The sequence below is a fragment of the Stenella coeruleoalba genome, assembly GCF_951394435.1.
Source record: "Stenella coeruleoalba genome assembly, chromosome: 11".
NCBI lineage: Eukaryota > Metazoa > Chordata > Mammalia > Artiodactyla > Delphinidae > Stenella > Stenella coeruleoalba.
Genome location: NC_137157.1, coordinates 34,523,375 through 34,547,809, shown reverse-complemented (window position 1 = coordinate 34,547,809; position 24,435 = coordinate 34,523,375). Strand labels below are relative to the sequence as shown.

General features: G+C 35.1%; 1 long non-coding RNA gene across 2 annotated transcripts in view; it reads left to right on the top strand.

Annotated features, from left to right (window-relative positions):
• LOC307194888 overlaps positions 1–24,024 on the top strand; it is an 81,800-nt gene extending 57,776 nt beyond the window's left edge. For both annotated transcript variants that reach the window (XR_013830649.1, XR_013830650.1), the window contains one exon: positions 23,560–24,024. This is a non-coding gene — a long non-coding RNA (uncharacterized lncRNA). The remainder of the gene's footprint in view (positions 1–23,559) is intronic.
• Positions 24,025–24,435: the final 411 nt, after the last annotated feature.

Below are 24,435 nucleotides of genomic sequence, written 5' to 3'. Positions count from 1 at the left end.
GATAACATTGATTTGAAACATTAGTGAGAAGGAATTTTCTGAGAGTTGATGCTCTCCAAAGAGTGATCAACATATATGAAACCCTGGCCATAGAAGTAAGCATAATATATAGAAACTAGTCCTTAGCTATAATTAGGTTACTTAAAGGCAAGAAGTTTGCATTAGTATTAGATGAATAAATAGGGGGTGAATTTTAGTATCTGAATCTCTCTCTCACTGATTGATGAATTTTAAGGTTCACCAGAGCAATGGGTTTTCTTTGGACCAAGGATGAGAGAAAAAGGCAAAGAATCAGAGGACATGAAAATCAGAGGACTGAACAAATCCAGGAGGTTATTTGGGAACTTAATTTAAAAATCTGAAGAAATAATTAGGCCAGAAGCAAATACCAAAGCCAAGCTCATAGAGCCAAGAATATATGAATCACAGATATTAGCCAGAAGAATGTAGTTGGTTACTGCAATGGTTCAGGAGAAGTCTAAAGACCTGCATTTGTGGCATTATGGTAGAGGAAAGAAACCAGACAGAAGATATGAAATCTGTAGAATTCTGTGATCAACAGACTTTGAGAAATTATATAGAGGAAAATCCACTGGGCTTTGGTTTATGGCTTCTGGCCTAGGAAAGTAAACGACAATGTACTTATTCACTGAAAGTGATTTAAAAGGGAGCAACTATTTTTGAAGTAAAAAAAAAAGAATTACAAGATCATTTAGGATAAATTAAATTTTGAAACCCTTATGGGCTATCCAGGTGGAATCCAATCTTCTTAAGTTGTCTGAAACTTGAATCATCACCTAGATATCCCATAAGAGTTTCAAAAAGAAGATGAAGGATGAAGAGTTGAGGAGTTTGGAAGTTTTTTTTGTTATGAAATAGGGGTGGTAGAGCACACAGTAGATTATAAAGGGGGTCATCAGTTGCAAATGAGTCAGTGACAGAGCAAAAGTAAAACACTCTGAACTTCAGTAATGAGAAAAAGACTGATGGCTGGAGGTGCTTGTCAGGGTCTGTGGATATTTGTTTTATATAAAAATAAGTCATGTACTACACAGACTAGAGTGCATGACACCTACTGGCATGGCTAGTGCAGTGAGGAAATTAGTCTTCAGATGCCATCCTTTTCACTGCCAAAAACCATCCTCAACAAAGTTACATGTTGGATTAGCCCAAGCTGAGAATAAATATGATATTGAAAGTAGGATTTATTAGATTATCTGTTTGATTCCTGCAATCAACAGCAGGTAATAAGCAGATTTTGAGTGAATAAGGCAAAAAATAGTATTTTTGATTAACTGAGAATTTAAGGGCAGTTGACATTGGAGCACCAGCTATCTGAACCAGAAAATGGTGGCCAGTGATCAATATGATAGTTATTTTCCCCACTTGAAGATGTAGTAGGAGTGGACATATGATGTAGTAAGTGGGGTGGACATCGAACATACAGTACACACTTGACTTTTGTTAAGTTTGTTAAGTAATCATTGCACTCATTTTAGAAATGTTTTCACATGATTATTTTTTCCTAAAATTTAAAGAAAATTTTTTTGTAATTTTTACAACTATCTCAGGGAGATTGTCAAACATTGAGCTGTCTGTAAAATTTTGTCAGCTCTCTTTCACTAGATTGATTATACAGTCTTCTAATTAAAGTGTTTATTTTCCTTTTTCCATTATTAAAAAGAAGTCAAAACCTTGAGATTGAGAACTTGTATGTGAACTGTAAGATTCTCAAGCATTACATCTTAAGACAAAAGACTATTTATTGGCCTTTACAGAGTTACATATAACTTGTTTGAAGGTTTTAACTGGAAAAATGGTAAGAATATTTTGGAACCTCAATCATCACAGCACCTTGTCAATAGACAGTGCTCTCTCTCTCTCTCTCTCTCTCTCTCTCTCTTTAAAGCTATCCATTGTTCTTCATTCAGGTCAAAATTTTAAAAGCAGGGTAAAATACAAAGTATATGCACTAGAAAACTATCAGTTATTCTTGACACTACAGTGCAGTGTTTTGTGAGGTGCTGTCAATTTTGGAATGGGTTACACTATCAGGAACTCTGGGAAATATTGCGATGTCATTTTATTTAGGAACAATTGACTTACAAAGTAGCTAATTTATTTTTAAATACAGCTGTGCTAAGGCATCAAATAAAACTAATTAGGCAACAAGATGTTTATTGCTCAGGCTCTAAAGACAAGCCGACTTGTTTCAAATTAAGTTTCTGTCACTTACTGGCATGTGACTTTGTTCAGGCTGTTAAACTCCTGAAGCCTCAGTTTTTTCACCTTTAACATTAGTAAAATAACAATACCTACTACACCCTACTTAAATAGGGGTTTTATAAAATAATGTACATTAAATGCTTTAAAATACATATTGTTTTTTAAATAAATAATTGAAGCTTTCATTGGAAGATGAGTATAACAGGGCAGAGGTGCGGGCTAGGAGCACAATTAAAGTACTGTGGAGAGGCACTTTAATCACTGGATAAAATTATTTCCTTTATCCTAAACAATATGGTCTAATTTATAGCACAACACTGTTAACTGACTCATGACCAGATAATTTTGTTATTAATTGTGAAGATCTGCTCAAATTGCACCATGAGGAAAACTCTTTTACTTTCTTACATCTTTCCCCCTAATTCACAGATAGGAAGCATCCCCTTCACTGTACTTTCTTAATGTATACCTAGTGAATTCCAAAAAGAGGAATCGATTCAGCAGCATAATATTACGGTGATATCTGCCATCAAAGAACGGGTGCTATTTTGACAGCAATTCCCCTGGTGGTTGATCATTTATCCCTGGTGACACTAGAAATGCAAAGCCATCAGCAGCCACCAGTTAAGTGAAAAGATTAGTAGAGCACATGTTCAACAAATAGATTTACTCTAGAAAGATCCATTTGAGTCCTTATTTGATTTTACACTTTCTCTATAAATTGTAGCTTTATTGATTCATGAAGCTACATTTGATTGAATAAAAATAACTAAACATAATTTCTTCCATTTACATATTAGCAGTCAAAGAAAATTCTGTTTGAAGCATGTAAGAATATTGAGTTTATCCAAATGCAAGGTGTTAACGAGGCTTCAAGATGAATGTGTCAATACTAAATGTGTGGAAATGGAGTGAGAGTGGGAAAGTATGGAGTCCGATTAGTCAGCAAGTGCTAGAAGTAAAGGAAGGTCATAATAAAGCAGTGACCATTCATTGTTCAGCTTTTTTAATTTCTAAAACTAGCTATAGAGAATATAATGGGAAAGCCCTTCAGAGACTGAGAAGTGGAGTTTGTACTATAACAGATGAAGCAAAAAACAGAGTAAGAGAGTGTTACAGACTGAATTGTGTCCCTCCAAAATGTGTTTGTTGAAGTCCTAACCCCCCAGCACCTCAGAATGTAACCATGTTTGGAGATAAGGTTTTTAAAGATGTGATTAATTAGGGCTTCCCTGGTGGCGCAGTGGTTGAGAGTCCGCCTGCCGATGCAGGGGACACGGGTTCGTGCCCCGGTCCGGGAAGATCCCACATGCCATGGAGCGGCTGGGCCCGTGAGCCATGGCCACTGAGCCTGCGCGTCCAGAGCCTGTGCTCTGCAACGGGAGAGGCCACAACAGTGAGAGGCCCGCGTATCGCCAAAAAAAAAAAAAGATGTGATTAATTAAATATCGAGGTCTTTAGCATGGGTCCTTATCCAATATGACTTGGTATCGTAGTAAGAGGAAATTTGAATACAGACATGCACACCCACAGATGCCTTGATCTCAGACTTACAGCCTCCAGAACAATGAGAAAGTAAATGTTTAAGCCACCTAGTCTGTAGTGCTTTGTTATGGCAGCACTATAAAACTAATACAGAGAGAAAAAGAAGAGGGCAAGGTTGGGGAAGGCAGGTATTCCAGGTCCTCCAAGATCATACTATGCCATCATCATCTCCTTCCTGCTGAGATGACCCTTATTCAGTCTCTAAGAGCCTAGATCTGCAAGAGGGTACTTGAGGTATAAACCTTTTTCTTGATCTCCTTGGTGGTCCTTATTTAAAATTCTTTGTACATTATGTTGAAAAAAATCATTGACTATTCCTGTTTCTTGGAAACTTTTCTGTAATGATTCTCCATCAAAGATGGAAACCTTTGACCAGTTGAGTGTTGGCACAAGAAATCATGGGAGTTGACACATAGATTGACTTTCTCAGATATATAATATTACCCTTGGACATGAAATATTCAAGTCTATATGTTAGTAAAAATTTTCAATTGTAAGTTAACTCATTAGTATCCAAGAACATTAATAAATCAAGATAACTTATTGAAATATTAATGTCTGCTTGTTCTTTCATTTTTCTTTTTTGCTTCTCTGCCACTCTCACTGTCTTCTACCAAAGTAGGTAGCCAGGCTTTGGAAGTCCAGGGACTTTTGGTGGGGTGGAAAACTTCAGAAGTAAGTGATGTAATAAATTATTTTTGTCTTTTGAAAAAAAGATGTTTAACGGGGAGCTGAAACAGGCCAGCAGGAGTGTCAATATTGTTAAAAATATGAAATTCGCAACAGGCTTCACCATTCTTTATTATAGTCAGTCTGATTCTAGGAGACAAGTCAGCTTGAAATCCCTGAGCCCTAAACCAATAAAAAAAAGATTATGTTAGGTGTATGGGCAGAGTTTGGAAGAAAGAGTATCTTTAAGAATCAAGGAGGCAGAGAAAAGGATTATGGAATGAAAGATAGTATTCTGAGTTCCACAGGTAATGGGGCATCTAAGTACTCCTCCATGTGGCACCAGGGAAGATGACTCAGTCTTTAAAAAGACGGCTGTATAGTCTGTCTTAAGGAGATGCTATATCTATTACAAAAAGACAGAAAAACAGATCCAAGAGCTTGAAGAAAAGCAGTTTATTGGCTTACATGGCTGAAAATTTCAGGAGTTATTTGATCAGCTGTTGAAGTGATGCCCCAGGATTCAGTTTCCTGTCCTCTACCTTTCAGTTCTATTCACCTTAACATCAGTGCTATTCTCCAGCAAACTCTCCCCTCTTGGTTTTAAGACAGCTTAAGTATCTCCAAACTATACATGATCTGAGCTTCATATTTTAAAGGAAAAATGAGATTCTCTTATCCAGGATCCCCTCCCTGAGGTAAGGTATCATTCATTTCATTAGCCCTGAATGTATCACATGTCATCTATGAACCAATCACTGTAGCCAGAGGAATGCACTGTGCTGATTGGCCAGGCTAAGGTAGTACACATACTGCTGGGTCTTGAGGTTAAAATCAGCTTTACCCAAACCACATAGGATGAGATTGAAAGAAATGACAGCTTTCAAGGACAAAAATGGTTTCCAAAAATAGAATAATTAGACAAAGATTTCTATAGCCCACATCTAACATGAAAGCACAAAACTGCAGGACACCAAGGGAACACTGCAGACTTAGACAAAAAAGATACCAGCATTAAATAGTAAACAAGAGCTTACAACTCATTATCTCATTTGGGAGGTAGTATCTAGATCTCCTGATTTCTGAGTGAAACTGGAAGAGGAAGGATCCTATAATGACTGAGAAGAAATTCTCATCCAGCACAGGAAAAGTGCAACTTTGAGACCAATCTGAATTGATTTAATGGTATGTACAAAGCAATATTCTTTTACTCTTGGACTTGTGGAGTAAATTTAATATCCTTTCATAAGGGTCTTAGACTTCCTTTTAAATGCTGACCCAGCCAGGTTACTGAACTTGTAAGATTAAATGATATCACTGAAATCATGAAAAGTCACCACAGAAATGCCAACATATGATAACTATATATGACTTGGGATAATTTCATTATGACATATTCATGAATTAATGAATATGTAAAACTATAACCATCCATTTACTGAAGCCTATCTTAAAAACTATACCATTTCTTCCAAAGTTATCAAATGAATTTAAGAAAAATAAATAGAGTAGACAGAGGGGAATGTTTTACTTAAAGACAAAGCCTCTTTAAAGAAATAAAATCAAAGAAGAAGACAAAATCCATGTATCACATTCCTCTTGATACCTCTCTAATTTAACTCCTTTTTCTGGAAATATTAAAAATGTATGTCTGTACTTCAGAAAGAGGAGACCCTTCTGTTACCAGCGTTAGGGTTGTGTTTTAATTAAAAAAAAACAATGAAAAACTATAATGTGGATCCAACCATAAATAAATATGGAAGTATTTCAAGTCCTAAAAACCTACATTTTTGCCCACACATTCCAGCAGAATAAAAAATGAAACCAGATGACCTCCAGTGGTGACAGATGGGCTCAGTTTTTGACAATGTGATTCTTATATTTTGCCCTAAGCTAGAACATCTTTAAACTTGATGAGGAATAAAATGAGAATTTTATTGCACAATTTAAAATAAGACTCAGTCATATAAATTGAGCATGAACCTGGAGCATTAATTTGCAATAACTTGAGCAACATATAATTATACAAACATTTATTCTAAGTAAAGCAGAAGCAATTTTACAATATAGTAGTTCAGTTTGCCAGGATGGTGCAGGGTTGATAGTTAATTAGTTTTTTCCTTTATTTCGCAAGAATATTTGAAAATTAATTTGTTTTCTTTCTCTTGGTTACTTGGTTAATTTAGTGAATGTTTCCCCAAAAGTAAATACCTTCATGCCAAAAGTAAATACCTTCAAAAGCCTAAGAAATTGTCTTCATTTGATTACCTGTATGTCTATGATTTAGAAACCAGTTGTTCTCTATAGAAAGTTTGTTTTATTAATTATTAGGTTATATAGTTTTCTTTCCTCCCTCTGGCACCCAAAACATTTATTTTAGAAAAATAGGTGTTCTTTTTATTATTCATAATATTTTGAGTCAATAAGTAAGAAAAAATCCAAAGAAACTTAAAGTTTGAGATTTTACATAAGGTTTCGGTACCCCTCAGTATACTGAGATAAACTACCTGCCAAAACATTTATGTGTTTATTTCATGCAAGATACCAAATTTTCCTCTTCTTTTTCCAAGTTATAGTTAGCTAGGGATCTTTTCATTTTGGTCTTAAATTGAATCAATGGGGGGCAAGTATGCATGCATTTTAGAATATATCACAGAATGATTTTCCACTATAACTTTCCTATGGGAGCAGTCTGCTACCAGACAAGTGTTTTAGCTGCTTTCCACCAGATCATTCCAGTTATGGAATGCATAACTACTTCGAATCCTGCTTTTTATTAGGTTGGGTTGTTGACATTAATATCTAGGGTGCATTAAAAAAAAAACCAAGTATAGGTAAATCAAGTAGTTAGGGAAAGGAGAGGGCTCCCTTTTTGACTCATTTGAACCAATATACATGTGAAACAAAAATTTTTGTTTGATTAATTGAAATATTTAAGGCAAACTGACCAATCAGCCTTCTTAATTCTCCTCTCTCTCTTTGCTTTTGCTTGTCAAGGGCAAGCTATAGGCAATGGTGAGTGACAATACAGATTCTTCAGTCAGATTATTATACAGGTAATCAGGAATACTAAAATGATTTTTTTCAAAATGCAAAACTACTGAATGTCCACAGGGCAATAATTATTGTGTTCCACTTGACAGAATTCATTTATATTTCTATGGATATGAATTATTTACTTTTCTATCAATATCCTACACCTTGGAACAGTAAAATACCAACAACCAAAGTCACAGATAACCCAGCAGGCTGAGTTAAACAGGTCTTCCAGGAATCATTTTTACCCATTTCGAAGTCTCCCACATTTTTTCTTGACAATAAAATGGATAGGAAGCAGAAGCATATTAGTTGTTTGATGAGAATAGCATGTTACATCTTCCAGATAAAGAAAAAAAAGGAAAGGAAGAAAGCAAGGAAGAGAGAGGACGGATGGGAAGAAAGAAGGCAGACAAATAGAAACTTCACAAAGAAAAGGAGTCTACAAAAACAATAGTCCAAATAGGACACAGCTAAAATGTGACATAATTTAAATGACTGAGGGATGTAAGAAAATATAATCCATTTGACCGTGACTCTAAGAACATTCTCTTTCAAAGAGCAATCCAGAACCTACCAGATGTTATCTGCAGTGGCTAAAACTCACAGTCATAATAATGGAAATGGAATTTATTTGTTTTCACCCTTTGGAATCTGTTAAAACAAAAGTGAAAGAATAATTTATGAGATAGCTAGTGGGAAGCAGCTTCACAACACAGGGAGATCAGCTCGGTGCTTTGTGACCACCTAGAGGGGTGGGATAGGGAGGGTGGGAGAGAGATGCAAGAGGGAAGGGATATGGGGATATATGTATACATATAGCTGATTCACTTTGTTATACAGCAGAAACTAACACAACAATGTAAGGCAATTATACTCCAATAAAGATGTTAAAAAATAATTTATGGTTTACACAAAAATATATAAATATGAAAGATATAAAATACACTGCAGAAGGATCCAAATGTGTCTCAGCATTCAAAACAGAAAATAAAAGCAAAGAATATTTCATCATTAAGCGGTAAAAAATAGCTAACATTTATTTAAAATGCGAAAGACACCTTAGTAAGCAGTTTACATTTATCATCTCATTTATTCCTCACAAAACCACTATCAGTAAGGTGCATTTTTATTGCCAATTTACTACTAAGGAAAATGAGGCACAGAGAAACTTTGTAGCTGGTGATCAGATTACACAACGAGTGTCAGAATCTGGACTTAAACCAGACAGTTTGACACCTAGGTTAACATAGGAGAAATTGGAAACTAAGATTTCTCAAGAAAATACTACAAATACACAGAAAACCAAACATCTGTATTATAACTCTTTCTGTAGTGAGTATCAGAAAATAGAATCCAAACTGGATTGGGCAAAAGGAGAATTTATGGGTTAACAGATCTGACAGGCCCAAGAGTATAAATAACTTCAAGAACAGCTTGATTCAAGGGCATAGACAATGCCATCTCTCTCCGTTTGCAGTTATGTTTTCCATGGCTTCTATATTTAGGTTTCATTTGGTATCAAGATGGTTCTCAGCAGCTCTAAGTCCACATCTGCCAGGTTAAATTCCAAAGAGGAAAGGAAAGAGGGAGGGGGGAGAAGGAAGAGATATAGTTCCACAGATGTCCTAGCCTGTGTCCCTGTTGAATTGTTATAAAACCATCCTGAACCAATCAATGTGACCAGCACAACGTGATGTTCTGCTTGGCTTGGTTTAATATGCATATCTATTCTGGACCTAGAATCTGAGCTAAAGCAACCAAATCATCACAGACTGATCTTGGGACATGTTTCATTTCCTGCAGAAAAATTGGGTTGCTAATACCTAAAGGGTGAAAAAAATACTAGTTGGTAAAAATGAGATATCTAATATATCAGATATATGCAGTCCTTTGTCAATTTGTAGGAATTACAACTCTCTCCTTATATATAAGCCTGTGTCCAGAAAAATGTCCAGAACTCACAAAAATAGAATAATAGCTTGAATTATGATAGAATATTGGATTTTTGTTCTCAAAAGCTCTAGCAGTATTGTAACTTCATTGTATGAATGCAGTGTGAGTAACTCTTAATAAGTCAGCTGATTATTCGTAAGAAATTATTGTTTATACCTAAAAATAAAAGGCAATGGGATAATATATCATTTGACTGTAAGAACTAAATAAGGGAATAGTTTTATTTTTATCAGTTCCTCCCCATGAGGCAGATACTCCAACTCCACAGTTTGGGAACACCTGGCCTAGAGCACTGAAATACTTACCATGACATACAACATATTACAAAAGTTAATCTAACTTACCTTCATGGTACACTGCTGCATCCCACAACTCTCACCTTCTCACATATGAAACATGTCATCACTTTTGAAACAATCTGTACCTTCATGCCTTTATGTTTTGGTGTTTTCTCCTTATTTTTTTTTTTAGACAGCTCTTTCCTGTCTACCTGTCTTCTCAACCAGGTGAATTGATAATCACCATCCATAACTAAATATATATCACTTCTTGGAAATTTTCCCGGAAAAGTCCACATGAGTTTAGATGCTCCTACAAAGTGGACTCACATGACACAATTATATTACTGATTATATTTGTGTAACTGGTATATTTCCTTTCCCAAATTTTCACTCTTCAATGACAGGGATTGTGTTTTATTCATCAGTCTACTTCTAGCACCTACTATAGCATGGTGTTGAGAACACAGAAGGAACTCATAAATGCCATATTTCATTAAACCTAAAAACGTCATCTGATGTAAGATGCACTGTCATACTATATACCATTAAGAAAGAACATACTAACTTTAGCAATTAGAGTTCTCATTTTATAATTCCTGAGAGGCTTTATCATACATTCCTGAAACTTCTTGAGTCTGACTTCTCAGAATTCTTTTTCAACTCTGATAGATTGATACCTATTTTTTCCACACAATGTCAGCCTCTGTGCTATTACCAACATCAATGATGCAGCATTTCATTAAAAGTTTCTTAACAATTATTCAGAATTTTCTTTTCAAAGTGCTGACATGTTTTTATACTGGGCTTCCTTGGTATTAATAGACCAAGGACTCACTTGCCACTTCAATTGTACTTAAATGTACTTAAGTACTTTAGCAATTAAATGTTTACTGATGAAAATGTCAGTAGTTTACAGTTGTCTTGTTTTATCACCAATAAGAAAAATCAAGTTAGTGTATGCCTTAGGCTGAAGTATGTTAAAAATGAATAAATAACTAAAAGAAAATTTATAGCCTATATTTATTTTTTCTAAGATATTATAATAAAAACTTTCCAACATGGAAAAAACTTGAAAGGTTTTTTCAGTAAAGACCTAGTTCATAGGTGATACAATTAATACTTTGTTATGTTTGCTTTATCATATATCTACTCATTAATTCATCCCTCTATTCATCCATCAACCTATATTACTTTTGGTGTACTACAAGATTATTTGCAGACATCAGTACACTTCCCTATAAAGACTTCAGGATATATATAATACCTACAGTTTAAGCTTTGTTTCTTTTGAGATAAAACTTACAAACAAATGCATAAATATTTGTGTACCATTTAATGAGTTCTCACAAATGCATACACCTGTGCAACCTAGTAAAGATATAGAATATTACCATCACCCCAGAAAGTTCCCTCATACCTCTTCATAGTAAATCACTGCACCAACTCCCCAGAGACAAATACTATTTTGATTTTTTTTTTGCCTATTCTAGAACCTCTTTTAAATGAAGTCATACAGTATTTATTCTTCTGTACAATCTTTCTTTCACATCCATATTGTTTGAGATTCATTCATGTATGAATAGCTCATTCTTTTTATTGCTGAGTAGTATTTCATTTTATGAATATATCACAATTTGTTTATCAGTTCTGTTACTGATGGACACTTGGGATATTTCCAGAAAGTTTGGGCTGTTATGAATATAACCGATATGAATATTTTTATAGGTATTTTTTGTGGACATGTTTTTAATTCTATTGGATAAATACCTAGGCTTGGAATTTCTGGTTTATGGGTAAATATGTGTTTGGTTTTTTCTTTTTTTTTTTTTTTGCGGTACGCGGGCCTCTCACTGTTGTGGCCTCTCCCATTGCGGAGCACAGGCTCCGGACGCGCAGGCTCAGCGGCCATGGCTCACGGACCCAGCTGCTCCACGGCATGTGGGATCTTCCCGGACCGGGGCACGAACCCGTGTCCCCTGCATCGGCAGGCGGACTCACAACCACTGCGCCACCAGGGAAACCCTCAGACTGTGTCTTGAACATTATGAATGAAATGTTGTAGAAGTTCTAACTATTATATTCCTCCAAACTTTTTTCTTTTTTAACCAAGACTAAATTTACACTTCAAACTGCAAGTTCTTGTTTCCCCTTTAGTGGAAGATAGCTTAAACCTCAGATCAGTTCATTTAGCGTTTTCGGGGCTGCTTGGAGTCTTTTCCACGCATACATATTCAGGGGTCAACCAAGATATAGGCAGAGTTTATACATAGAACATGGGTTCCTCTCTCTGATTTTCCTCCTCTTAGGATTTAACTTCTAGCTTTCCAGGAAGTTTGGCCCTGAACCCTGTCCTGTTCTTCATGACAGCAAGAAACAAGGTTTTCCATTGAAGTTTTAGCTGACCCACAAGGTGTTGTCTGGGACCTGCCCTTCTGGTAAAAGCTGTAAAAATAGGATATTCACCTAGTGTCATTCTCTCCTTCCAAATGTCACCTCGTCTTCAGAATCTACCTACTTCTGTCTATTCTCCAGGCTTCAGGTAGTTGTTTTATACATAGCTTCCAGAGTTTGCAGTTATTATCTATGGTATGGTTGGTCCAACAAGTGCTACACAACCATAGCTGAAGTAGAACTCCTACATTCATTCTTTACTTACAACTATATGTAATGAATTTCTTCCACCAATAAAACACATTGTGGTACATTGTGATTTTTCAATAGTATTGGTGATAATTTTACTCCATCTTTATAAAACTAATGGAAAATACTGGGTTAATAAAGTTTGAACTAGTAGTGAAAAGATAAAAGTTATTTAGAAAAAAAACAAAGATAATATTAAGCTTTCTCTTTTTGTTTGATAAGTTTTTGCCAAATGCATAAAAAATCCCAGAACAAAACTATTCCTTTGTCTTTTCTTTTTTGGAAATAGAAACATTTCATATGCCTAATAAATAGCTTTTATGTTAGCTTTTATGTTACTGAGAGATAACCACTTTAAGGCCAATGCCTTAAAACAAGATACCAAATTTATCAGAAAATTCTGAATAAAATAATTTTTTATTCCTCTAATACTCCTAAATACAAAATGATACCTTCAAGCCCTTTATATATAAATGTGTAACTCTCTGTAAATGTAATAGGAAAATATGAAAATTGTAGAATATTGTTACAGTGAAATCAATAAAAAACACAAAAGCCAGCTAATCTGCCACTATAGATTTTAAGATCTAGCCTCTTAGCAATTTTGAAGTATATAATACAGTACTGTTGACTATAGTCACTATGCTATGCATTAGATCTTCATAACTTATTCATCTTCCAGAGGCAAGATTATACTCTTTAACATCTCCCCAATTCCCCCACCATTATTGATTTTAATACATTGTATGAAAACACTGGAATAAATGTGAATCTATCAATCATGTCTCTATGAATTTACCAAAAATAATCCAAATTATCTAAATAAGTGTCTGAATGTTTTTAACATACTATATAAAAGGTGTTTTGGATTAGTTATTGCCATAATTCCATCAAGCAGTCAATATTTTTGAGTACTTACCTGTGCAGACCTGTACAAAGAAGAGTTATTAAAAATGAAAAAAGTTAAAAGAATGACAGACAGAGAAACAGAGCACAACCATAAGAAAGAAAAACACAAATGGCATTATTAAAAAATAAAGATTGAGACTGGCATTTGGAAAGAATTAGAAATAGAAAATAGGAAGTTATGAGATTAAAAAGTTTAAAAGGTAAAAACAATGAAATCCAAATTAGAACCAGCTTTTCCAGAATGAAATGAAATCCAAGTTACAAGAGGGAAAGAAAATTATGAAACATGTTTATAACAAACTGAAATCCATCGTAGGGCACTTATATGTTAAGTCCAGTTGACATAAGTGCTTAGTAGACAGATGACTTAGTTAAAATTGGAAAAAATAATTAAGATAGAATTTAGTTAGAATATAAGTGTAAATAGACTCATAAAATCAAATCAAAGGTAAAGGGTCTAAAACAAGTTGAAATAGATGGGGCTTGAAGTATACCACTTCCAAAAAGCACAGATTGGTATTTGACAGTGTAAAGATATTTCTCACTAGACAGATGAAAGAATACCATTTGACATTTGTTGCTTTCCAAAGTTCATCCTTATTATAACATATTTCCCTAGTCTCATGTATAAAACTTAAATAAAAAACACACACTATTTTTTCATTTTCTATGAGAACTTGTGATTCATATATATTTGGAATGGAGTTATAATTTTTTTAGCCTGTGATGTTAAAGTCTTCATTCCCAGTCCTAAGAGAATTGAATGAAATTTTTTATCTTGAACTTGCAGAAATGAATAGTCAAATAATAAAAACAATAAAATGAAATGTGTTCCATTTTGAAAGAATCTTAGAGAGGTCTTGGTTCTCACCAAAAAAAAAAAAAAAAAAAGTATTGGCATTTATATGTGCTCCTAATATCTCCTAGTTACTACTGTCTACATTTGATTCATGGACCTGCCTTAGATTCCATTATCTAGAGTAGATAAACTATGTAATAAATGATTTAGCTTCATTTTTCAGTATGATTTTTAGATGAGAGCAATGTAGCAAAGAAAGATGGTAAGGGAGAAACTTTCAAAGATAAAAATGAAAGTTATATTTACTCTAAATATTTCTGTTTTTATAATAACTGAACTAAGTTATCACTATTCTAGGAAATAATAATAAAAATAATAAATATTTACATTTAAATTAGTAACAGATATTATTGCATATGTAGTATATCTTATATAGTACCCTATGTTGCTAAAGAGGCTGAGCTCTGGGGACAGATGTTTTGTTCAAATCCTGTCTTCAAATGTTTTGTCACATTATTTAGTTTCCTTACGTTGCAGCTTTATATCTGTACTATGGGGATCGTGATGTTACCTTTCAGGTTTATTGTAAAGTTAGTATATAAAAAGTGCTTATAATAGTGCTTCCTATGTTATTACTATTATAGTTATTTGTACATAATACACAAGGAAGTGGAACTCAAAATTAAAAACTATGAATATTACGAACCATTGAGTGTTTACTTATCAACCTTTTCTAGTCTCATTATCAGTATGTGATCTTTGAAGCCAAGAGTAAGAGATGAGGCATGTGGAGAGATATCTGCAACCACAGAGGATTTTTTTTTTCTCAAAATAGATCTGCCTTAAAGCTATATAAAGCTACAAAATTAGAATTCAGGACACGGTGAAATTGAGAGGAGAGGCAAATTTTGTCTGTCACCCTCTCATCCTCAACCTTTGAAAGCCATTTGTCCAGGATCTAGACTCCTGAATGACTCACCCAGAGACTGCCTGATGACAGTAACTATGACAGTATTAGGCTTTTCTCTAGATGTATATAACACTTTCTGAAATGTTAGTTCCATTTTTTTGTGTGTGTGTTAATTTGGTGACTATTTTGGGTTCTCTTTGTGTGGTTATTTATAAACTTTTCATCTCTTCATTTAACAAAATAATTTGTGAGCCTATCATGTACCTGGCAAAACAAAAAAAGAACAAAGTACATTTCCTGGCTTCACAATAAACTGGGAAGAAAGCCTGAAACTCACTGGGGAGGAAGTCTAAATTTTCGAAAAAGGATAGAAGGCAACTCTCCAGCTAGGCTTTCTTGAAGGTAGGGTCTACTGGGTTTCAGGTTAAGGTCTAAGATGAAGAGAGTCTACTGAAGCAGAAGCCCAACATTGTGAGAGAATGTTTTCCCCTGGGTTCTTGGAGATCTTAGAAGCAACAGCCATGAGAATCTCAACAGGGTAAAGAGAAAGAGAAGGAAATGTTTCATTATTTCTATGTTGCAAAATACACAAATATTCTTAATTTAAAAGAACCTAACTAGTAATTTGCTAACTTTCCACTTACTTTATAGCCCTGTTGGCATTGGTCTAATTTGTTTCCAGTAGCTTCTCAATCTTTCCCTGCATTCATTCCCATTCTACATGAGAAGCCCCAAATGTCATTTCTGTCTGTGATCTGTGTTCATCAAGAAATTGAGCATTTATCTACCAAGATCATTTAGTCCCCAAATTGGAACCATTTACTTTTTTCTAAATACTTCCCATGCTTGATCTTATGTGTGACCCTCCCTCACTCTTCCCGCATTTCTCCCCAGCCCTACAGGTTAATCCTACTTATATTTCAAGGCCTGGTTCTCCTTCTGTGCTCTCAGCAGCCCTCTGTTCCTTCTTTATGATACCTCATATTGTATTTTGTCATAATTTATTGTTACCTGTTCCATTTTTATGCATTCTCTACCAGATCTATTCAATAGTTACATTCCTACAAAATTCAGTGTCCATTAAAATTATGCAAAAATATCCTTTGTGTTTATATATAAAATGAAAGGAGGTTCTAGTCTCAAATAATTATAAGTGAGTTTTTCCACCTGCAAGATTGGCTATGGAAATATTTAAAAGTCATTAGGACACAGGAAAATTATTTTTTATGTGGGACTCTCTCCCACATTCCAGGATTTCTAGCGCTCTGATGTAAGAGCTCTGAATGATAGCAGTGCAAAATGATAGTGACACCCAAAAACCCACTCCACAACATTCCAACTCCTGCCCAACTCTCAGGAGTTAATGTGATTTTTAAAGTAGCCAGTATTAAGATTAATTTTACTCAGGGAGAAGTACCCTACCAACACCATCACCATCCAGGATATAGTGAAAATATTTCTTAGTGATGGGAAAGTGTTTGAAGAACTCACTCCTTCCTGTTCTCTGGGAACTAATTTTTAGATGATTGTTTAATGGACCATGAAGGTATAATTTGACAGAAAAAGACCTAGGGAGGAACACAAAGAATGTGGGGCGGAACTCCAGCACAGCTTCCCCGAATTATGTTCCAGAAAAGAAAGGAGAGAAGTGGAGTCCCGCTGTTGGTGAAGAGAAGGGAAAATAGGGCTTGCATTTATTAATGTTTATTTTTAATTTAGGGGCAGGTTGTCTCTGACCTGCTATCCAAATGATCCAGATCATAAGACATTTGATCTGCCTCTTCCAGGCGGACAACAGGAGGGAATTATTCTTCCAAACCACCATATCTCACCTGCTAACTGCACACCTGGGAAGTCAGGCAGCCCAGAAGATTTTGCTCTGACGCTCTCTGTCTACCACTGAGTACATATTCCACAATATCTGAGAACGCACATTGGCCTAAAATGAGTTTCTGAGTGTGCAGCAGTGCATTTCTGGTGGGGTACAATTCCCATACCTGCCTTTGACAGAGAGTGCTAGAGTGAGTGAATTGAGACCTTGGAGGTGGTTCTTATAATTCATAAGGATTATAAACCCCTTGAAGGTGAGATGATCATTTATCTTTGTAATCCCACCCCTACCACCACAACCACCATGAGATCTTAACACACTCTGCCAAAGATATATTCCCAACACATTTTTTTAATTGATTCCAATCTCTTTTTTCATTATTTACTATTCCTTTGCAAAGAGAGTGTGCTTTTAAAGTGTTGCCTCTTCGTTATACTCTAGGATTTTTCTAAACCCAAACTGTTTATAGCTTTCAAATGTATGTGTGTATAGTATGGAACTAATAATTGGTCAAACCAACTGTGCGTATGTACAGGTGTTATATTTGGAACACAAAACGAGTACCTTAAGAAATATTTGTCGAATTGGATATAAACTTGTTACACTCACTACATCCATGATCCTTTTTTCTGTTTTTTTCCCATATTTTGCATAATTAGAATTGTTGAGGTTTGTCCCTAAGTGCTTTGCACAATATTGTGTACATTATAGGATTAAGTAAAACTTCTTGAGTGAATTAATAAATGAATGACTGAATAAAGTGACTACTAATTGTTAGGCAAGAGGTGTAGCCAGAGACCCAAAATGATCTGCATTTAGCTTCTATCTTGTCAATTCTGAATTGATTACTTTGATTTTAACCATTCTTGTAATTTTAGAAAATAAGACTGGGGGATTTTGAAGCTGAGAGTGGAGTCTTTTCTTCTTTCCTATACCTACTTGTGTTTGCAATTACATCAAGAACAACAAATGCACAACCATCTTTTCATCTTTTGAGTGTGGTCTCCTGTGCCACAAACTACGTAAATAAATCACAACTGGATGGCCTAGGTCAGGGAAGAGCACACAGGCACCAGCTTCAATTCTGTTTAGCCAGTCTAGGGATCAATGCCTCATATATGCCCTGTCAGTGTGGGCAACCTCTGCAGCTACGGGGTTGCTGAAGTGCTGTATAATGGAAACTGTAGACCCTGTTGGACCAAAAGTAAACAATGATGAAATAGTGAGTTCTTGAGAGACCACAAGTGTATTTAAGTAGAAAAACAGCATCCCACCATGTGATGACTTTAGCCAGCTGTGTGAATTTTCCTTGGACTGAACCAGACTTTTGGCAGTGCCAATTCCTCATTAGTAGAACTCTGGGCATGCACCTTTTGGAGCCAAGAAAATGAGATGGGATGGGGGGAGGGAGACTCTGAGTACCTGGGTGCTTTTTGGCAAGCAAACCAGCTGGACACAATCATAATCTAAACTTTGCTTGGTCATAGCATAAATGTTGGGAATAAATGTCTAACTGATTTGTTTGCCCTTGCTTGCTTGAATAATAGAGCATTAAATCAGCCATGAACACCAGACAATGTTTCTCTATCCGGAGAAATGTAAAACAGCAATTATTCATTACATTATAGCAATGCAGAGAAGCTAACATATCTTTATACTCCCCCCTTTTTAAAAAGAGTCAACAAATATTTATTACCCATCTACTCTGTGCTAGGAGGTGTTATGTTTGCTTAGTACATACCTCTGAAATAATACCACTGTCCTTAAAAAATTTATGTTCTAATAATAAACTCAAAAACAAATAAAAATAATGTATGTGTATACATGTGGAGAGAGAGAGAAGGGGAGAGAGAGAGCCTAAGGAATATATAATAAGCTAGTGTAATAGGCTACTGTAATAAAGAGGGATGAAGATAGGACATTTGAAGGTGGGTACTTCTTTTACAGGGGCAGTTACAGAAGACCTCTCTGAAGTGACATCTGAGTTTATATGTTTTCATTCATTTATCAAACACATGCTATGGTATAGGAATTTCCTATCAGTTTGGCAATATCTGTGAACAAAGATCCCCTACATCACTACCTTCTAGTGATGGTAAAGAGGAGTGAGAACAGAAATTGATTAGTAAACATAATAAATAATGTGATAGAATGTGAAATGTGCTATAGAAAAAGTGATGCAAAAAAGGAAGAGCAGAAGAGCTAGTGGCAAGTTGTCATTTGAATGGGGTGATCAGAAGGCTTACTGAGGAGACAATATTTGATCAAATACTTGAAAAAGTAAGAGATCTGCTAAGGGATATTTGGGGTAAAATTATTCCAGGCTGAAGAAACATTTAGTGCAAAATTTGGGGGTGGTTTGCTTAGGGATTTTCAGAAACAACAAGGAAGCCAGTTATGACCAGAGCAGAGTTGGGGAGGGGAAGAGAATTGAGAAATGATTGCAGAGGTCTCTGGGTTTAGTTCTGAATAATGAGGCTGTGACAATGTGTCAGATTTTTACGTCACCAATCGGTACTTCTCTGTTTGGGAGGAAAGAAACTTTGAGAGGAGGAGGTTCACCTGCTCAGAATAAAACTCTCCTCTTCTTTCTTATCCGTAAAAAACTTCCACCCCTAAACCCCGTCCACATGCCTCCCCAACACACACCTATACCTGTGTGCACTCTCGGCAGAGAGAAACATTAGTCTAAGCCCGTGGTTTGCCACCTTAGCTGAGACTCAGAATCAGCGGTGCAGCTTATTAACTGCACACATGTCAGGGGCCCACTGGGTGATCCAGATTCAGATCTGTGTGATGGCACAGGCCTCTCTTTTGGTGTAGAATCTCCCCGAGGTAACTTCGATGGGCAGTCAGGCATAGAATCCAGTGCTCTACATGTACTTGGTGTGTGGTCTGAGCAATGTGAGTGTTATCTGGGAGCTTGTTACAAATGTACAATCTCAGACCTCATCAGAGAACTGTGGAATCAGAATCTGTGTTTTAACAAACTCAAGAGATATGTATGCACATCCAAGTTTGAGACACATATCTCCACATCGTTGCCTTAATTCTCTATTCTTTTATACCTAGTCTGTGTAGATATGCCCAAGTACTTCAGACCTGTTTCTTAGAGGGAAGTAAGCATAGCCCAACGAAATAGAATAATCTTCCCCCCAAGAGGAACTCTTCATGGGACTTCCTGTGTAAATCTGTTCTGCTCACAGTATTTTTATAACCTGGAAACAATTTGTAAAATAGTGTATGTGGCCAGAAATCCATGATGCTAATTATATGTAATTTGATATCATAATAATATAAGTATTCGTTAATTCATTGGTTAAACATTTTTTATAAAGTTTTTCAGAAGTATTCTTGAAATTGAAAATTTCTTTTCTCTCAGCTTGAAAGTATGAGTAGGCTCTTCTGAATGTGTGAAATTAGAAAATGATCACATTCATACGAAAAATTTATGGGGTACATTTTCAGGGTCTGGTAAACAATATGTTTTCTTTTTCAGTTTGTTTTTTTCTCTCTCTCTTTGCTTTTAATAAGTGGACATGAGTATTAAAGCTATGGGCTCAGAATTTCTTTATGTAAGTTTTTAAGAGTAAATAATAGCCTATAGATGAAATAAAATATTTTTAATTAAAAAATAAATCAAAAGTATTTAAGGTCCCTTCTTCATATATATGTGTATACATATATGTGTTAAATGCAATAACATATCCAACAGAAATAATAAACTTCAAAACCATATATAATTATGCCCACATAATTTCCACAGCTGTAAGAGTAATATCTCATGAACTCCAAAACCACCACCAAGGAACAAATAAATACATCAAAGGATATTTTTCTCTTTAGGTTCATGGCAAAGAAGATTTATAATTCTATTTGAACATCACATCTGAAAGTGAATATATTGCAGAAATAGGAACCTGCAATATCAGCTGTTGTTGACAATGAATTGAAGCCATTCCCAATGACTCATATCTTTTTTTCTGCACTGGCAGTCAGTTGAAAAACCGGGTAGTCTATTTAATATCTAATTTTGAAGCTAGATGTGTTTCCATCATTAAGGGTCCATGCTTTATGACATGGGGAAAACTTCATTTGGAAAAGGGCAAAGCTGATTTGTTAAGTGATATTTAGTCCAATTCTGTATGGTACACTAAAGAATATCAGCCTTTGGTAGGGTCACCTCTAATGATGAAAGATCATTAATTGAGCCACAAATCAGCAAAACAAGTCATTTGTTCAGGACAGCAAAGTAAGTAATACTTTGCAAGGAACATCAAAACACTGTCACAAATTTTAACAACTAGCCTGTGTCTTCTAAATCTAAACTTGACTTAAAACTTTGTCAGATAAAATGTACCGCATATAAAAAGTGTTATTGGAAAACAATTCATAGATTTCATGTACAATATTTCATTTCAGCTACACTATAATTCTGTGAATTCAGAAGGACAGAAGTTTGATTGCTTCTCAGAAAACCATTTATTAACAAATCTTCCATCTAAATGTACACATTTCTGAAATAACTCCCTTCTCTGGTTCTTTCCACATCTTCTAAAGATCCAGTGGTATAGAAGGCATGGAAGGATGAGAGAAGGCATGATATCTGTAATATGATCTATTGGCGTACTGAGGATTCAAAAGGAAATGCCACTATTCCATTTTTAATACTACAGAAATTGTTCATTATAGTTAAATTAAATTACCCTTATTTTAACTAAAACCATCAGAACGTCTAAGACACAGTCATGATAGCATAAATTAGAAAAAATATGCAGTTTTCAATATGCTATTAAGGTAGTTTGGATAATTCAGGCAAAAAAAAAACTTTTACTGAATTATCTTGGTAAAAGAAAAATATGGGTTATATCTGTTTTCTTGAGTTGCCTGGAAATTGGAGAGATAAGAGACTAATTAAAGATGACTTATTTTTAGCAAATCTAAACAGTAATATCAAATCTTTCCTCAAAATGGAGCCACTGCAAGAGTAAAAATATATCAGTTTGAGTCAATTACAATCAAAAGGCTGTCATCTGGGGAACAAAATTCTGGAAAGAAGTTCAAATATTTTGAAAACTATTTTTAAAGGAAAACAACTTTTTAGGGACACCCTCATCTTTTTGTCCTATTTCAATCATTCCCAAACTTGGCCACACACTAGAGTTACTCGTGTTATTTAATAAAAATAAAGAATTCAGAGGTTAATCCCTGGAGATTCTGACTCAGTGGAGAGAGTTCTAGAAGTGAAAAAAATTTTAAAGACCTCAACAGACTTGGATGGGGCTAGTCTAGATACAAGGATTTAAGATCAATGCCAACAGATACAAATATAAAGGACCATGTTAAGGAAACTATAAACAAACCAATCAACAACAAAAACAAAAACAGGTAATAGGTAAGGATTGGCTAAAAGTATACCAGTATTGTATTTAAGTGCTGTTACTAGTCGGAGATTTAGATAAATCACACTTTTTTCTATAAATTATTAAATCTAACTTGCTTTAAGCATTTTATTGTCTCAGAGATCAACCATATTGACCACTAAGTGCAACTGGGCATCCATACCAATGTCCTGTGGTAAACAGGATCATTTCAGGCAAGAAGAAAACCTCAAGTAAATGTCTCGGCTATTATTATATTCCACACTCCATTATGTCATGTTCATTCTTACTGGTCTTTCCTATGCGATTGCTTGGGAAATAAAGGAATAAAGTGATTGCTGTAGAGATATTAGGGTTGTAAATAAAGGAATAAAGTGATTGCTGTAGAGATTTTAGGGTTGTAAATAAAGGAATAAAGTGATTGCTGTAGAGATTTTAGGGTTGTTGAGAAAAAGTTTATTAAAAACTTTTCCAGATTATTTTCTGGTTTGTGGTATTATGGGTGATTTTATTTACTTTTATAATTTTTCAGTATTTTCCAAGTTTATATACTGTATATAAATTACTTTCAAAATTAGAAAAAATAATATTTCAAAAATATACCAAATGGGAATTATAAGTGGAATGAATATTGTTATAATGATCAAAGATATCAATACCAGTAGATTTACTCAGTAGCATGATAATATATTGTGTTGATAATTTGTGCATTTTCATTCTTGTTAATTTCTTTTTATTAAGTCATGACTTTGGGCTCAAAAGCAAAGCAAAAGTTCCTTGCAGCCCTGCTATCCTACCCTTCTTTCACACAGAAATTTTAGTTCATGGAGGGTATAGAGATTGAGGGCTTGAGGAGAAAGAAAGCAGAGAAAGTGTCTTTGCAAGGGGAGAGAATAAAAGAAAGCCTGTGTGGTGGATCTAAGGGAGTCAGATTGTTTCGACACAGGTGTTTCACAGTGTGCTGGAGCTAAGAGCATTTGTTAAAGTTTGAAATAATTTGTGCATCTGAGTTAGTGGAATATGACATCTATTCACTACACTGTTTGCTTCATATATTTACACCTGATGGTAGCATATTTCTCATAGTAAATGATGCAGATCTTTTGTATCCAGATCTGCAAAAATATCCATTAAAAATAATGTCAATCGCTGAGTCCTTCCCAGACTTATTAAATCAGAATATCTGAGAACTAGAAAGTAGTAATTTAAATAAGCTTCCTAAGTCATTTTAATCACAGTAAAGCTTGAATACTATTATTTAAAGGCATAAATTAATATTTATTAAAGACTTTTATCTTTAGAAATTAGCATTTATCATATCATTACACATCTAATTTTAACACTGGGAACAAATCTCTCATATTTCCCTCAAACAGAAAGTCTCCTTTGGTCCACAACAAGATGGGGAAATGAGGATCAAGCAGTGAATATGTAACTGAGACACCATGCTTCTCCCTTCCCTCATTCTTGACCCACCAGAGAATTGATTCTGATGGACAGAAGGATAATAACTCCTTCTTTTACCCTGTTCACTGACATCCATTTGCTTCTGTCTAATCTAAGGTAAGTAAACATATTTTTTTCTTCCAAAAGGACTTTTTGTGGAAGCAGATACCCACAAAAGACAGATGCTTGGAAAATGCACAGCAATTAGCACTATTTTTCATTGGCCCATAGCCCTCTGAATATGGTTTTGGAATTGGGAAGAGGATCGTAGGCGTGACTGATAACACTTTGGTATCTACAGGATAGGCGAAGTAGCCTAGAGAGAATAAAGTGTGTTTAATGTGAATCTGGACCACACTCCCTCTGAATTATTATTTGTCAAGGTATATGTGCATGTAAACATTTTACACAAAATTTCCACTAACAACTACCCATCTCCAGTCCATCCTAGTAGAGAGTCCTCAGAGGATACTGAAAATTGGAGTACCAAAATCTGACCCAGACCTGTGAGCTATACCTAAATTCCCATGTCTCACCCACAACAGTTCTGTTAAAGCCTCTTCTTCTACACTTGCTATTCATAGGTTGTTTTAAACAGAAAAACAGACCCATGATATTTACTCAGGTTCTTTTATTGAGTCCCCCAGATTGCACTAGTGGAGGGGAAGAACTGATTCTAGAATAAGACTGGAATCTACAGTTTTGAGTGGAGTTTTCTAAGAGGGGGCTGGAGGGAATGGACCCTAAAAAGGAGAATCTCTCAGGAGATGGAGAAAGCAACAGGGTTTGACGTAGGGGAGCACGAC